Consider the following 17,205-nt stretch of genomic DNA (forward strand, 5'->3'; position numbering starts at 1 on the left):
AAAAAATACCAAAAATCAGAAACTTCACTGTCATTTCTTTCCCTCTTCAGATTCTTTGAAGAACAATGATTGCCCCTTCTTCCATGAGATGAACTTATCCTTGATTTCGCTTAAATTCAGAGGAATATTTAACCGTACAAAAATGAATTCAATGATGAATCAATGTGGAGACGATAATTATAGATTATAGGTTTAATGAGTGATAATGTCGAAGATAAACTGATCATCAATCGACTTTGCCTGCATATACGCACAGACACACAGACACACACACACAGATACATGGACATACAGACACACACAGACACAGACGCATACACACCCACAGTCATTATACATATGTGTATGTGTGTAAAGTTCTTGCTATTTTCTTTGTTTTGCTTTCCGTCAACATTTCGCCTCCTTTCAGATTCCATGGAGATATTTTGTGAAGTTGCTACAACTGACCAACTCCCTATCGACAGCCTCACACTCATATTTCTTCTCTAAATTAAAGAAACCGAAGGGACCTCTGTTGATAACATCACAACTACATCTACAACAACCTCATGAAAGGCTCAGGGTCTCACATCAGAACATTGGCAGCGAAAACTTACGCTTCCAGCTCCCATCGAAGAGTAAGCTCTTACTAAACCCCCTGCACCCCAAACCAACAACAGCAACGATATAAATTCTTCTTTCCACCAGACTTCTCCGTCTCCCACAGATAATTTGAAGAATGATTTAGAGAAGAAAGATCAAGCTGAAAGATGGCAACAGTTCCCGAAGTGGGGAAGTAAAAACGGAGGAGAGTACAGAGACCTACTCCGAGAACACAGAAGAAGCAGCTACAAACACAAAAAAATATATCTACAGCACACTTCACATCACCTGAAACACCAACAACAGTAACATCCTCAACAACAAAAACAATAGCAATGCCAACAACAACAGCAGCAGCAGGAAAAAAATCAATCAACATCAACAAGTAACATACGAAAACACTTCAATAGCCAAAACTAAACCAAAATTTAAACTGTACACAATATGTATCCATCAGCTTCCCTATTATGAACTAAAGTAACATTGAGTTTATGGTGTACTTAATTGAAGATAATAATAAAATTAAGCCAGAGGGAAAAGAATTTGAAAATTTTAACGAAGCAGAGACTTCAGACTTTTACAATACAATACGAGAAAAATCTCAGCCAATGTGAGGATTTAAAACAAAATTATTCATAAAAGTCTCTTAAAAGGGTCATCTAAGAAACACTCACCCGAATGACCAACAAACTGCTCGTGAAAGTCGGGTTTACAGACATGCGTGATCTGGGAACAGCTTCGAAGCAAGTCGCTTCCTCAATGGCCCCTCGCGTTGCTTTAGATGTGGCCACCATTAGTGGCACAAGAATTCTGGAAAGCATGCTTTAACATCCATTTTCGAAGGCTACGAGTTATTCTGAGTGTGTGGTCTGTCAGGAGCGGGTAGCTGGGTAGCGGTACTATTCCGGAAATCGTTAGCTCACAATGTGCGGATAATCTGCTTGGACCCACACATTATAGTGGTGGTGGTGGTGGGGATAATGGTGGTGGTGGTGCTAGTTGTGATAGTATTGGTGGTGATGGTGGTGGTGGTAGTAGAACTCGACGTGAATAACAGCAGAGGCAGCACCTTCAGAATGGTGACCGTTTAAGCCCCGACAGGAATTGGAAAGGCAGATTTCTTCAGACGTCCATCTCGCACTTTAGTATTTGCAAGAGCCTGCAATAGTATTTGACGGACAAAGGGACTGTGTGGGGCTAGTACATTGTAAGAGGGGTATAAAGTCTCGAAAACCTACTCAGAAGCTTCCAGCTCTCTGACAGGTATCGACTGGATAACCCTCTGCGTGGTGGCCTAGTAGTGCTATGGTTGTGGATGCGCATATACGCAATATGTTAGCGACACCTGCAACGATTTCTTGTCGGTGAACGTGCACGGGCTCCGTTAGTAAGACAAATCACTTACATCGTTTCCGTCATAATTTAACGTCTGACGGTCGTACCTTGCTGCGGTTGCAAACTCGCTTATTTTCTTATGGAAAGGATATTTCCAATAGTCCAGTGGTCAGCTTGCTGCCGGCACATTGGCGTAGAAAACAAGGCCTGCAACGTAGAAAACAACATCTGCAACGAACTCGGGAGATGAACGTCTAGTGGCTCCGTTTATGAGGCACGTCCTTCCACAGCTCGTTTCCTTGACAAGGCTGCTGTCTGAGTGAAGGAAAGCTCGAAATTCTCTGCCTTCTACATAGAATGTCACCAGGTGTTCCCAAGCCTCTACCAGTCGAGCAATGGGTCTGGGGGATGTTCCACTTTGGCAACATATAGAGTATTAGTGACGGGGAAATGCGACGACGTTATTAGGGCTATTCTGGGCGCTGAAGCAAATGAAGTGTTCGTCTTTTCCGGTGGAATTTTTGGTCGGGGGATACCACTGATACTTTTCAGATGTTCTTGACCTAGCAGTTCAATCGAGAGGCGCTGCCGGTTCGACTTAAACAGTACAGGCATGAATATTCTGACAGACGAGCTTGTCTAGGGTGCGCGCAGGGCGACAAAACAGTTCTGCATGCATATTAATGAAGGGCCACCAACTATTGCCATCTCAGTAATGAATGAGTGGGTGATGTGATTGATATGTGGGAAAACTATTTTATTCGTGAAGGATGCATCAAAGGATAATGAAGTGTCAAGATATCAGCCATTAACATATTTACCAATCATGTGGAAACTGGTGTCAGGATTAATAACTGACGAAGATTACAAATTTTGTGATTATGAAGGACTTTTACCAGACGAGCAGACGGTTCTAAATGCAGGTGAAGTGGGGCAAAATATCAGGTGTTAATGTACAATATGATATCAAGGAATTGCAGAAGAAGGTTAACGGTGCTAGGAGTGGACTGGTTAGATTACAAAAAAAGCCTATGATATGATGCCTCATGGCTGGATAGGAAAGTGTATGGGGATATTTGCAGTGGCAGAAAATGTATAAAGATTGCTAAAAAGATATATGATAGCCTGGAAAACAGAGTTAATATTTGTATGAAGGTCACTGGGTACTGTGAACATCAGAATAGGGATATTTCAGGAGATAATATCTCAACACTCTTGTTTATGCTGATATTAATACATCTGTTGATAGATTCCGAGAGATATTAAAACAGGGTATGTTTTGGAAAATGTAGTGGAAGAAGTTAACTAGCTACCATACATGGATAATTAAAAGCTTTATATGAAAAATGAAGATGAAATTGTCAGATTTTGGACACAATAAGCATTTTCAGTAATGACATGCGCATAGAATTTGGTGCGAATAAATGTATCATTTGATACAAAAGAGGTGGGAGGTAAAGCAGAGCTAGTGTCTCAAACAGCCAGATAATCAGGTGATGACAAGTTTAGAAGTGTAAGATACAAGTAGTTAGGAATTTGGGGACCAGATGTCATCAAAAGCAGAGAAATGAAAGGAGTCATTCTTAAATTGAACTTCAGAGGGCTCAAGTTGATAATGAAATTTAAGTTAAATTTTGTAAAACATTTTAATGATAATAAATTTAAAAGTTATATCAATAGTTACATATGCGGTAGGTCCTGTGAATTGGAAGAAAAGAAAAACTGCAAGACTTTGATCGGATCGAACAACTCGAATAATAAAAGGGCTGTAAATGTAAAATGTAGAATATAAAGAAATGTAAAAATGGAGAAAGGGGATTGATCAATGTGGAGAATTTTAGAAATATGGAAAGGAAAAATCACAATCAGTGTGTTAAGGAAAGCACTGAAGAATTGCAAAAGTAAGCAATGCAAACATAATAAACGAAGATCAAACAAGACTTGAAGTAAGAAAGCAAAGTGATATGGAAAAACATTTACACAGATTATGAATAATACTGAAGCAGAAGACGTATAGAATTGGTTGAAAAAGAGAATTCTCAATAATTAATCATGGCAGCTCAGGAACAATTCCTTTGGACAAATAGTACAAATGTAGGATAGGAGTCGATGTGTCGCTATGGTGCAGATTGTTTGATGACCGAGAAGAAACAGTGAGCCACATTGTAAGTGAATGTTCCAAATACGCAGCGAAACGGTACCAATCCTGGAGACATGAAAATATTACAACGATCATCCACTGGGAAATGGGCAGAAAGTGTGGACTTCCATCAGAAAGCAAAGTGCTATGAATATGCACACGAGAAAGTAAGTTAGAATTATGAGGTTAAACGCATCTGGGATTTTCTCATCTGGGATATATATATGAACCTGAAGAGAGAGATAAACAATAGTGAGGTCGAACCAATTGTCATTGAAGTTTAGGAACAAAAGAGAAGAGGCTCAAAGAGTGGACAGAGAAGAATTACCTGCAGAAAGACATAAAATACATGGGACTGGTCTGCTTGTTAGTAGCGGCGTAGATCATTCGAAAGTTGTTGGATGGCTGGGATTACAGCCGGTGGCTTTGTTATCCAAAAGAAAACCCACTTAATAGCAATCATGGTGGTGGTGGTGGAGGTGAGATACAAAATATTATTTGCCATAAAGGCAGCTTTTGGGAGATGGGGATTAGTGGATTATATCGACCCACTGTTTCACTGGTACCTAATTTTCCGACCGCGAAGGGTTGAAAAGGAAAGTCGACCTCGCCGGAATATATTATTATTATTATTATTATTATTATTATTATTATTATTATTATTATTATTCAGTAGTTTTATTTTTATAGCGTGCTTTCACTTCACTACCGAGCGCAGCTCTGTGTGCCTTGGGTATGTGCTGTGATTTGTTGTGATGCTCTTATGGTTACTGTATGGAAAGTGTTCTGCGTAGGATGTGTGCAGTGCCTAGTAGTGCAATTTTCTGTATGTTATATGTGTTTGTAAGTCCTGGTGTTTTTGTTATGTATTTATCTGAATTATTGTTTATTATTATTATTATTATTATTATTATTATTATTATTATATTATTATTATTATTCTATGTTTGACTTTTGCTTTATATTCGTACAAGTTGGCTCCAAGTCCCACCCAGAGACCTCAAGAGACAACAGGTTGGAAGTTCATGTTGATGTTATGCCTAGTGTGCCATATATTTGGGGGGGTGTTGTACTAATGAATGTCTAAAAAAAAAATTTTTTTTTTTAAACCGAAAATTATGTTTGTTTTCTGCCTTGAGATTACATAGAAAGTATTTTGCGTAGGATATGAGCAGTTCCTATGAGCACTATCTTTTGAATTTCTGCCATTTTCGGGTTTCCTGGTATCTGAGTTAGGTAGCTATCAGCCCCTTTTGCTATCATTCCCAGGGCACCTATGACAACAGGTATTGTTTTAGTCTTCAGGTTCCACATTTTGCTGATTTCTATTTCAAGATCTTTATATTTGCTCAGTTTTTGGTAGGTCTTGACAGATACGTTTATATCGATTGGGACAGTCATATCAATGAAGACGCATGTTCTTTGTTTGAAGTCTTTCAATATGATGTCTGGCCTATTTGCATCTATCTTTCTGTCAGTTTGAATGGTGAAGTTCCAGAGGAGTGAGATGTGGTCATTTTCAAGCACTGGAGGTGGTTTGTGTTCCCACCAGTTTTTTTCATGGGGCAAATCCAGGTTTTTGCAGATTACCCAGTGAATATATTGTGCAGCTCTATCGTGTCTGTTGAGATACTCTGTAGGCGCTAGAAGACTGCACTTGGAGACCACATGGTCAATGGTTTCATTTTGTTGTTGGCATACACGACACGTTGGACTGCTTCTGATCTTTAATATGTTGGCCTGGTAGTTTCTTGTTGGTAGGCATTGATCTTGAGCTGCTATGATAAACCCCCCTGTTTCAGATTTTAAGCCAGAGGCCATTAGCCATTGATGGGTCAGGGCTTTGTCAACATCTGCATTATTTGCTCTCTTTGGGTATTTGCCATAGAGAGGTTTTTCTTGCCATTTATCATTCAGAATATCTAAGGCCGCAGATTTAGCACGGGTTTTCATGCGCCTAGCTTTTTCTGTGCCTGTTTCTTGTATGTCTATCTCTAATTCCGAAATTTGTTGTATTCGGAATTCACTTAGATATCCCTTTGCCTGTTTTGTTACTAAGTATGATGCTTTCTTGTTTTCATGTTTTGAGACAAGTTTTAACATCCAGTCCTCAGAGTTTTTCAGGTAGGTGTCTAGGCCAATTGTAGCAATCTTCATTGTTATTGCCAGTTGTAAATGTCCACGGCCTCCCTCTTTTCTTGGCAGATAAAGTCGTTCTGTATCTGCCTTAGGGTGGTGCATTCTATGCATTGTCAACAGTTTTCGTTATTATTATCATTATTATTATTATTATTATTATTATTATTATTATTATTATTATTATTATTATCACTAATATTATTAATATTATTATTATTATTATTATTATTATTATTATTATTATTATTATTATTATTATTATTATTATTATTGTTGCTGTTGCTGTTGCTGTTGCTGTTGCTGTTGTTATATTTCGGAATGGTCATTTTGCCAGTTTAGCCAATAAAAACACACGCACTATATATTTGGTGTTACTTTGCTTCAGTGTTATTTATTTTTTACATTAATCTTAATCTTATTTCGGCCAGAGTTCTTTCATCACACTCCTGTGACCGCATCAGTGGTCCTTTGTTTTCTTCTTTCTTATTTGTGTGACTCTCCTTACTAACCGTCAGCCATTTTGTATTTCTATTGTATGTGCCTTCATTTGCGCATGCGTATATCTCTATGTGCATCTATGTTTAGTTAGTGTGTAGGGGGGGAATGCCTGTAATATTTGCATCTTCTGTTTATATATATTCGTGTAATTTGTTTTTGTTTTTGTTTATTCTTATTTTGTTCATGTGTTTACACCTACTTATTATTATTATTATCATTACTATTATCATTATCATTACTATTATTATTACGCATGCTTGTATGTATGTATGTATAACAACAATACTAGTAATAATAATAATAATTTTAAAAAATCAAAAACAAATAAAAAATAAAAAATCTTTTAAATTAAAAAATTAAAAACATTTTAAAATGTATATAGTTATTTACTTCTATTTGTTTATTTATCTGTGCATTTTATTTTATTATGTTTTCAGTTTTGTTTATATTGTAACCAGTTTATGGGGATCCTCTTCTATCATATGTTGTAGTTTGTGCTAGTGTTCCATTCCAGTTTCCTATTCAGGCTAGGTTTATCTTCTAGTATGTGTGTAGCTTCCGTAATTTGTCTGATTGTTGCGTCTGTTCTATGTGTAGACAAGATTTTAACTTCTATGGTTTTGATTGAGCCCCCATGTTCCTGCTCGGCGTGTTGGTACAGAACCGATGAGCTTTTTCCTTCCTTAAGTTCTCTCTAATGATCATTAACCCGCTCTCCTATGCTTCGTGCCGTTTCCCCTACGTATGTCGTTGTCTTGTTACTGCATCGTCCCTCTATACATCTTATGCCATAGACTACATTTCTGGCTTTACAGTTTGTTTGTGGGCTAAATCTACACACAGTAGAGTACCTATCCGTACAGAGGGTTCTACTAAAAGGGTAGGTTCTACCGATTATGGATTTGATAGGGTTGCCTGGCTTTTCAACAACCTTAATCCTTAGCTTTAGTTTGTCTAGGGTCCTTCTAAAGCGGTATGCCAGTTTACCTCTAGGGGTGGTGTCAACGAACATGACACTCTGGTATTTGTGGCTATCATACCAATAGTTGGCTTTCCCTATTTTCTTCTTTGTCTTTTCCTATAGAGTGGGCAAATCCCATTCCTATCATTACATAATATATTATTAAATTTCTTAATGGCTCCTTTGTATACTCTGATCCTTTCTTTAGGGCTGTAACCTGGGAGCTGCATGCGGTGAACGAAATGTTGTATGTGTCTCTTTAACTCTATAGGCTCGCACAAGCAGGACACATTTCGCATTATTCTGACAAGGTCTGCCATCAAAATATTGAAGTTGGCATTGTCCGCGATAGCTGAGTTCCGGTGGATCAAGTATTTGGCGGCCATAGGTTTGGCATAGTATGAATGAAGGATTTTGGTTTTATTATTTTCAGTTTCTAGCCAGAGTTCTGTGTCTACTACTGGTATTCTATGGTTAGGGTGTTAGGTGGGTAGTCTTTTGTGACCTTAATACTCTGGTGGATGGAGTTAGCTATTTGCTGGATGTTCTTTCTGTCGTCATAATAGAGACATAGTCTACTTATGCATGTATACATGGCTCTCTTGTGATCCAGTTCCAACGAGATACCCACAAACTCCCCACAAACTCAGCCTTCACAAGGTCCAACGCCTAAATTTTTAAAACCGAGGAGAGGGGCCATCTCTGGTAAACCAAATTTGATGCTGAATGTGTCTGATTGGTTGAATCGGACCACCAAGCAAGTGCGGTGTGCATTGTGGTGACCCTGCTTCTGAAGACGGGAACGAGCAGATATATAGAGATGACCTATCCTGCCAAATGTTTTGGGATGATTCAAATTGACTAGATTCCTTTCCGCAACCAGATCTATTCCCGGTTCCCTTCCATAATGGTTGTCCTGATAGGCCTGTCGGGGATCCCACAGATTTTTGCGTCTCCACTCACTGTTGGCGAGTACCTTTGCCAAAATCTTTAACTGCATGTCGAGCAAAGTTATGAGACGGAATTTTTTCCTCACATACCTCTTGTTTTGATCCTTCCCCAGCAATGTCCCCACTCTTTGGCTCACTCGTCTAGGAATACTCCCAGTCTGTCGCCAGCTACAGTAGAAGGTTGCTATATGGAAACATGACTTAGTTTTTGAGCTTGCATGTTTCAGAGAACGCAATTTAGCTCGAGCAATACCACGTTTGTAATTAGCGTCGAAGAAATAATCGTGAACCATTTTCTCCGCTAGCACGTTCTTTACCGTTCCTATCTTATGAGCCTCTTCTAGGCTACTAACCAGTTTATTTTCTATTCAGTAGTTTTCTGTAACAATCACTGCTAAAACTGACACATATTACCGATTCTCCTTCTTAGTGAAACCCACCACCTGTTGTTGAAGATATCTCCCATCAGTTCTTGCTTGAATAGTTTATTAATCTAATCCCAGGAACATTTTCACATTGGGAAGGGTGCGTTCATTTCCATTTACAGGATCCTTTATTATTAGTCTCTATTAGTCTTTTTTATGTTGACTATAAAGGTCCCTATTTTGAGTTCTAAGAATCCAACGACCTGAAACTGTGAACAATTTAAACAACTCCAATCTGCTAAACTTACAAAACCCAATCTAAGTATGACCTGGACGACTCTCTGCAATTTGACTAAGTCCACATTGGCCTATTCGGAGAATTGTGGCCTGTCAAAAAAAACATGGAAATATCCGAGAGCACTTGCGTGACTTGTGCGCTCGGCTCCCTTACTCCCACATATTTGTGTGTGTTCAAAGTCCCTTAACAATCACCTACTAACACTAATGAGCGAGATGTTGCCAGAAAAGACTCTTATCGCCTAAAGTTATTCGGGCTCTACTGTTTCCTTTCCTGCAACTCATATCCAAGACAACCTAACTACCGACCCGGTCTAAGAAGACTTTTTCAAGTCCTTTACATAAGCCTTCTAAAATCTTTCTGTGTAATAAAATATGTCAGTATTCTCACATCCTGTTCGAAAGTTTTCCTCAAAACACGGTACATTGTTCGTCGCGTTCTTACCAGGTCCCTCCCTCGTCTAGTTTTGGAAATGATGATAGCCTCATGAACCTCTCTTGTTAAAAAAATTGTTTTTATTAGAGTTTGTAAATTCTTTGATCTCCACTTATTACTTTCGGAGAACTGTCCAGTAGAGAGGCTCGACCGTGTGACGTTGCCATTTGGAATTGACGTGATCGTTGTAACTCTTAATGTTGTTGAGCATGTTGTTTCTCTTTCTGTTCTTGATGTTACTGCTGTAGGTTTGTCTCTTGTTGTTATTGTTATGGGTGCTGCAATTGTTGTTTTATCGCTTTGTTTATGAGCCTAGGGGCACTGATTTCCGTGTTATTGAACTTGGTCCTCACAAATTTTGACGATTCAAGGGTCAAAATCACTATAGACACCAGCGCCCACCATCATTTCCGTTTTGGAGGTCACTCGACAATTATCCACTTGGGTGCTTAGGTGTCTTCCGAGACCACTCCTCTTCACGAGGAGGAAACTGGATTTGCACTTAATTCATTCTGTATCGTGTGTTGTTATTACTGTTGTTGTTGTTGTTGTTGTTGTTGATGTTGTTGTTAAGCAACAAGGCTGATTAGGTGATGGTCTAGGGCTTAGGGGCGGGAGACCCCAGACCTTGGAAAAAATCTTTGGTCGTCTTGTTGTAGTCGAGGGCTCTTCGTTGACGCCCGACACCACTGGGAGGTGGCCCTCGAAATCGCTGGAAATGGAGATCTCCAGGTCCAAATTCTTGGACGGCTGCTGTTACTGTTGGTAATTGTGGTCGTTGTTGTGAAGGTGGTCAGGGTCTTGTTTCACGCTTTTCCCTGAGTGGAAGTAAGTTTTGCTGTTCCTTTGCTTATCGTTGTTGTGGTGGTTACTGTTAACGCCCGCTTTGTAATTGCAGCAGACTTGGCGTTGGGCGAAGCTATGTGGAGCGAGATAGACCTTTCAATTTCACGACTGAGAAGTAGAAAGCTTTCAGGTAATCTATTTTGCTACAAGTATAAAATCTGGGTTTCCTACCCTTCATGTCCACCTGCATCTGCCCTAAAATCTCCGAAATAGAAACAGGTTGGTATTCACACCACGTCTTCTGGAACAACCAAATCTGAGAATTCCGTAACTTTTCTATTTTGTAGGTGGATTGGTTTCATTCTTATTACTTCCCCTTGATCCTTTAACGTGGCTATTACTCTGACCTGGACCCTTTGAGAAGATTTGTTTTTGGCCCTCAATTTCGTCCCATGACGTCCCATAGCTAAGGGCAGCATAGCGAACTGAAGGAGGGTTCAGGTCGTTGTATCCCTCATACGCACATCCCCTTTATTGCTACGGATGTCTACCATGGCCCCCTGTTGCATTCCTTTGGAGACGTACTCTACAGAAGGCTACAAATCTTCCAAATATCTTTTCTCTATTTCGGTCGGGGAAAGGTTTTGTGGCTTTGTTTCGCCGCAGGGTGAACAATATTGTTCCTATACTTTTTAATGCCATTCATGACATTTCAATGACACCCACTTAATTTTAATGGCATCCACCTCCCCTTGAAATAAAAGGACGCACCCTCACTTTGTAACATTCGCTAAAGATGACTTTCTTCTTTATGGAGTTTCGTTGTTACAGTTGTTGTTCTTGCCGCTGCTACTTTTCTTCTCATTCGTGTTGTTGTTTTGTTAATCGTGGCGGCTGCTGCTCATGTCTACGCTACAGCTGTTATTCTTGTTGCTGCGCAAGCTTTCAGTGCTATTGTTTATAGTTTTATTGCTGCTGCTGATTACACTATTATTGCTGTTGTTGTTGTTGCTGTTTGTTTGTTTGATTGTTGAGCGAAGCGGTCTTCGTCCCGGTGGGAGAAGTCCGAAACGTGGTCCTTTGCTATTCGTAAGACCCGCAGAAGAGAAAGCAGGTCAACCCCCGACACCGAGAGCATCGACGGATGGATGAATGCGCATCCAGGCTCAGCGGTTGCGTAGGAAGTCGGGGACAAGAAGCAGGAAGGAAGAGTGAGAGAAAGTTGGAGCAAAAGAGTACAACAGGGGTCGCCACCACCCCCTGCCGGAGCCTCGTGGAGCTTTAGGTGTTTTCGCTGAATAAACACACACAACGCCCGGTCTGGGAATCGAAACCGCGATCATCCGAGTCCGCTGCCCTAACCACTGGGCCATTACGCCTCCACTGTTGTTGCTGTATGAGTTGTCGCTGTTCACACTGGTAGTACTTTGTTATTGTTGCCGTAGTTGTCGTCGTCGTGGATGTTTAGTGTTTTCTGTTTTATTGTCCACTGTTTCTTGGCTACTTTCAGTGGGAGTGGCAAGCACCTCACTTGACTGACTACTATGGCAGGTCGTTTAACGACGACGTAAGAGGTGCGGCGAATCCACTTTCTAAAACTAGCTATTCTAGTTGTTATATAAGTCTGACCTCTTGTGCTTATACGAAATAATAATCGTTTCTGTTAAAAGCAAAAAAGCCGGAATTTTTGTGGGTGACTGTGAGCATCTAGTAGATTACATGAACCCCAGTGTTTCACTGGTATTTAATTTACAGACACCGAAAAGATGAAAGGCAATGTCGACCTCAGCGGAATTTGAACTCAGCGCTCGGCTTTACATCAGAACGTAGCAATGGGCGAAATACCTCTAAGCATTTCGTGCTGCGTGCTAACGATTCTGCCAGTTAACCGCCTCATTAATGATAATAATAATAATAATAATAATAATAATAATAATAATAATAATAATAATAATAACAACAACAACAACACAACAACAACAACAATAATAATAATAATAATAATAATAATATAATAATAATAATAATAATGATGATGATAATAACAACTATTATTATTGTCATTATTATTATTGTCATTATTATTATTATTATTAGTAGTAGTTAGTAGTAGTAGTAGTAGTAGTAGTAGTAGTAGTAGTAGTAGTAGTAGTAGTAGTATTTTATTCATTTGCCACAAGGGAGAATGGTGAGAGGGGCAATACAGAGGTAGTCATAAAGTGTGGTGGTTTACATATAAAAAGGAAATGATAAAAAAAAGAAATAATAATACATAACACGTTTCTTCTATAGGTACAAGACCTGAAATTGGTGTGGAGAGGCTTGTCGGTTACATCGACCCGAATATGTGACTGGTATTTACTTTATCAACACAAAAATTATGAAAGGGGAAGTCGACTTCGGCGCCAGTATTAACAACAACAACAACAATAATAATGGTTTCAAATTTTGCCACTAGGGCAGCAATTTTGGGGGAGGGGATCAGTCGATTACAACGACCCCAGTGTTCAACTGGTACTTACTTTATCGACCCCGAAAGGATGAAATGCAAAGTTGACCTCGGCAGAATTTGACCTCACAGCGTAGAGAATGGGCCAGATACCACTAAGCATTAACGATTCTAGCAGCTCACTGCTTTAACAACAACAAAAACGACGACAACAACAACAACAAAAGTAATAATATATTTGAAAAGAATAATCATTTCTACTAAAAGCACAAGGCCCGGAATTTCGGAGGAGCGGATAAATAACAATAAGTCAATCGTAATAGGAGGCATGTATTTCCAATTACTACATCAAAATTGTGATATATGGAAAGAAGAGTCAGAAGAAAAAAAAACTGGAGACTTACCTGAGATGAAAGGCAATATTTCGCTGGCCATCGATTTTATATTTACTCTGATGGTGTTGCTTCGTTTCTTTTATCAAAAATTGAGAAATATAAATATTTTATTTCAATATAAACCACCGTCAGACACAATCACATTTTTCTCAGCCAATCAAATTTACTAAGCGTTTTGTGTATATATTTTTATTTCACACAATCTCACCTCTAACCACATTTCTTTCGAAACGTCTTATTTCCTTCTATTCATATAGATATATATATTTATTATATCTATCTATCTATCTATCTATCTATCTATCTATCTATCTATCTATCTATCTATCTATCTATCTATCTATCTATCTATTATCTATCTATCTATCAAAATGGCTGACGGTTAGTAAGGAGAGACACAAATAAAAAAGAAGAAAACAAAGGACCACTGATGCGGTCACAGGAGTGTGACGAAAGAACTCTGGCCGAAATAAGATTAAGATTAATGTAAAAAATAAATAACACTGAAGCAAAATAACACCAAATATATAGTGCGTGTGTTTTTATTGGCTAAACTGGCAATATGACCATTCCGAAATATAACAATATCTGTTTCAACACACGACTTCACATAAAAAATCTTGCACAACAAATATTTAAACGTATATTTCGTCTTTTTTTTTCCCTCACTTAACTTGTCTCTTCCTCTCTCTCTCATTCTTCATTCTCTCTCTCCCTTTCACCATTCTTCATGGTCTCCTCGCACCATTCCCCTTCTTCTCTCTCTCTTCCTCTTGCTCCTCCTCCCCCATTCCCGTCATCCATCTGCGACGATACTTCCGTCGTAACTGCTATCCTGTCTTTTCTCTCCCGCCTTGCAAGGCTTCTGGTTGACAAAATTTCCCTCTCTGTCTTCCACGATAATCCAGCGTTTACAATACTTTTTTCGTCTGGCGTTAACAGCCCTTCTTATCTTGTTCTCCTTGTCTTGTCTCTCACTATTATATATTTATTTTTCCACTGTTTCTATATATATTTTTTACTGTTTATATGTTCGTACTGTCGTTACCGTCTTGCTTTTTTTTTTTTTTTTTTTTTTTTTTTTACCCCTCTGCGAAAAGATCTCAGAATTTTAATTGATTTGCTTTTCGCGGGAAGGAATTTTTCTTCGAAGTATACGTCTCGCTTTTATCCTTCGAAACGTTTAGTAGATGAAATCTTAGCGACTGAAGATGGGGATTTTTCGTTGTGCTTATTGTCCTGTATCTCTCCCTTTTTTTTGCTTGTCTTGTTCCTTGGTTTGTGTCTATGTGTTTCGTCTCTCTATGTGTTCGACGTCTTTTTGGTGTCCTGTACACATATATGCGTGTATATGTACATGTAGAGGTAGGTACGTACATATATGTTTATATATATGCATATATTCTATTTTATTAACATATATATATATATATATATATATATATGCTTGTATGTATGCATGTGCATGTGTGTAAGTGAATATATATATATATAATATATAATATATATATATATATATATATATATATATAGGTAGAGAGAGAGAGAGAAAGAGGGAGAAAGAAGGGGGAGAGAGAGACGTATACATGTATGCATGAATGTGACTTTGCATGTACGTAAGTATGACCACATGTATTTAGATATATGTCCAGGATATGAATCTAATGTGCATCGGATGAAGGGGCTTTGCCCGAGAGTTCTAGTCTTGCGTGGAATGTGGAATCACTTCGCAGCCTCAAGTGTCTCCCAGCCTTATCTGATGAGGAGTAGTTGAAAATATAAGGCTCCACATGTTAACTAGCATATGTGATGACAATTTATCTGAGCGTGGAGATGAAGAAATAAATTTAGTTTGTGACGAAGCAGGAAGCAAGAACTTACTTGTGTTTTTCACAGCAGACCCCGAGGCACACATGTCTACATATATGTAAATACGTTTATATATATATATATATATATACACACAAATAAGGGAATTGATACATCTTAACAGATGTTTGCCCTCTCCTTGTGCTTACTTTGTCAATGGTATTGCTGCGTTTACGTCCATCAGTCCTCACATGGGAGATGAACAGTGATTATAAATATATATATATATATTGGTAAAAACGGTAAGATAACAAAAGAAAGAAAGAGACCTCAATATTATGTAAATAGAGGAAATTTATCTATAAAATAATATGTTACAATTACTCAATAGTCAAGATAAAACTCTGAGTTTCAGATGCCGAAGTGGAAATCCACAACACCATCTCTTCGGTTATCTGGCCATCTGAAAAAACGCTATGAAAAAATATCGTTATATAAAGGGAAATTACTGTGTTATAATTCTGCTACTTATATAAAATAAGATTAAAATTTCATAGTCTAGTCATACGCTCACATGTGTGCTCGCGGACCCACGTGCGTACTTATACGTCACTATGAAAACGTACACATCTTCACTCGCATTTTTCGCCAAATATATACGCATATATATACAAACTCATACACACACACATGTGTACCGTAAAAGTTCATACATACGTCTATATACGCACAAGCACAAGAAAAACCATAGAAAAGTACAGAAAAATACAGAAAAAATTATTGTGTGAAAATATAAAAATATATGAAATAATAAAAGGTATAATGAGATAAAAAAAACTTCTATAATATATATATGTATATATATATATACATCTATATGTATAATAAATATACACATATATATATATGTGTGTGTGTGTGTGTGTGTGTGTGTGTATGTATCTATCTATCTCTCTATCTATATATATGTATATATATCCATATAAATATATAGTTAGATTTATGCTATCCTGCCAATATCCCATAAGAGTTGCTGGATTTCGATATATATACTCTTGCTTGCGTGCGAGTGTATCTGTGCGTGTATGCGTAAGGGTCTCCCACCTATCTATTTATCTACCTATCTATCTATCTGTCTATCTATCTATCTATCTATCTATCTATCTATCTATCTTGAGCATAATCCTATGAACCCAGAGATTGAAAACAGAGGGTTACCCACTTGCAAACAAATGTGGTAACATATAACAATATTGACCAAGGTTACCGTGGTCTTTTTCGTAGGCTTTTCTTCCCACGGATAAACCTTACTTGCTTTCCCCTTTACACCATATATCATAACACTGTGATACACGATCCCTATTGATCGTTCTTTTTTTTCCTCTTCCCCTTTTTTTCCCCTTTTTTCTTCTTTTTTCATTTCTCTTTCCTTTTGTTCCTTTTCCTTTTCTTTTTTTTCTTTTTATTCTTTTTATTTTATTCAATTTTTCTTTCTTTTGTTTTTGTTCTTTTCTTCCCTTTTACGATCCCTCTTGATCGAAAACCTACGCCACCCCCTTTTTTTTCTTTTGTTTTTTGTTCTCTTCATCCCCCAAAGGAAAAGCTCTACCTTGTAACTTTCCCATCTGTGTGCAGCCCTGTGTGGCCAATAAAGAAATTTATCTGTCTATCTATCTATCTATCTATCTATCTATCTATCTATCTATCTATCTATCTATCTATCTATCTGTCTGTCTGTCTATCTATCTATCTCCATCTATCTATCTATCTATCTATCTATCTATCTATCTATCTATCTATCTATCTATCTATTTATCTGTCTATCTATCTATCTATCTCCATCTATCTATCTATCTATCTATCTGGTTACCCACTTGCAAACAAATGTGGTAACATATAACAATATTGACCAAGGTTACCGTGGTCTTTTTCGTAGGCTTTTCTTCCCACGGATAAACCTTACTTGCTTTTCCCTTTACACCATATATCATAACACTGTGATACACGATCCCTATTGATCGTTCTTTTTTTTCCTCTTCCCCTTTTTTTCCCCTTTTTTCTTC

General features: G+C 38.1%; 1 protein-coding gene across 1 annotated transcript in view; it reads right to left on the bottom strand.

Moving 5' to 3' along the window:
• The window catches only part of LOC115215777 (protein artichoke-like), a 150,980-nt gene extending 137,578 nt beyond the window's left edge, over positions 1 to 13,402 (bottom strand). Inside the window, exon 1 of the mRNA XM_036505741.1 lies at positions 13,343 to 13,402. The gene's annotated coding sequence lies outside the window, so the exon portion shown is untranslated. The remainder of the gene's footprint in view (positions 1 to 13,342) is intronic.
• Between the last annotated feature and the right edge of the window lie 3,803 nt (positions 13,403 to 17,205).

Source organism: Octopus sinensis, linkage group LG9, assembly GCF_006345805.1.
Source record: "Octopus sinensis linkage group LG9, ASM634580v1, whole genome shotgun sequence".
Taxonomy (NCBI): domain Eukaryota; kingdom Metazoa; phylum Mollusca; class Cephalopoda; order Octopoda; family Octopodidae; genus Octopus; species Octopus sinensis.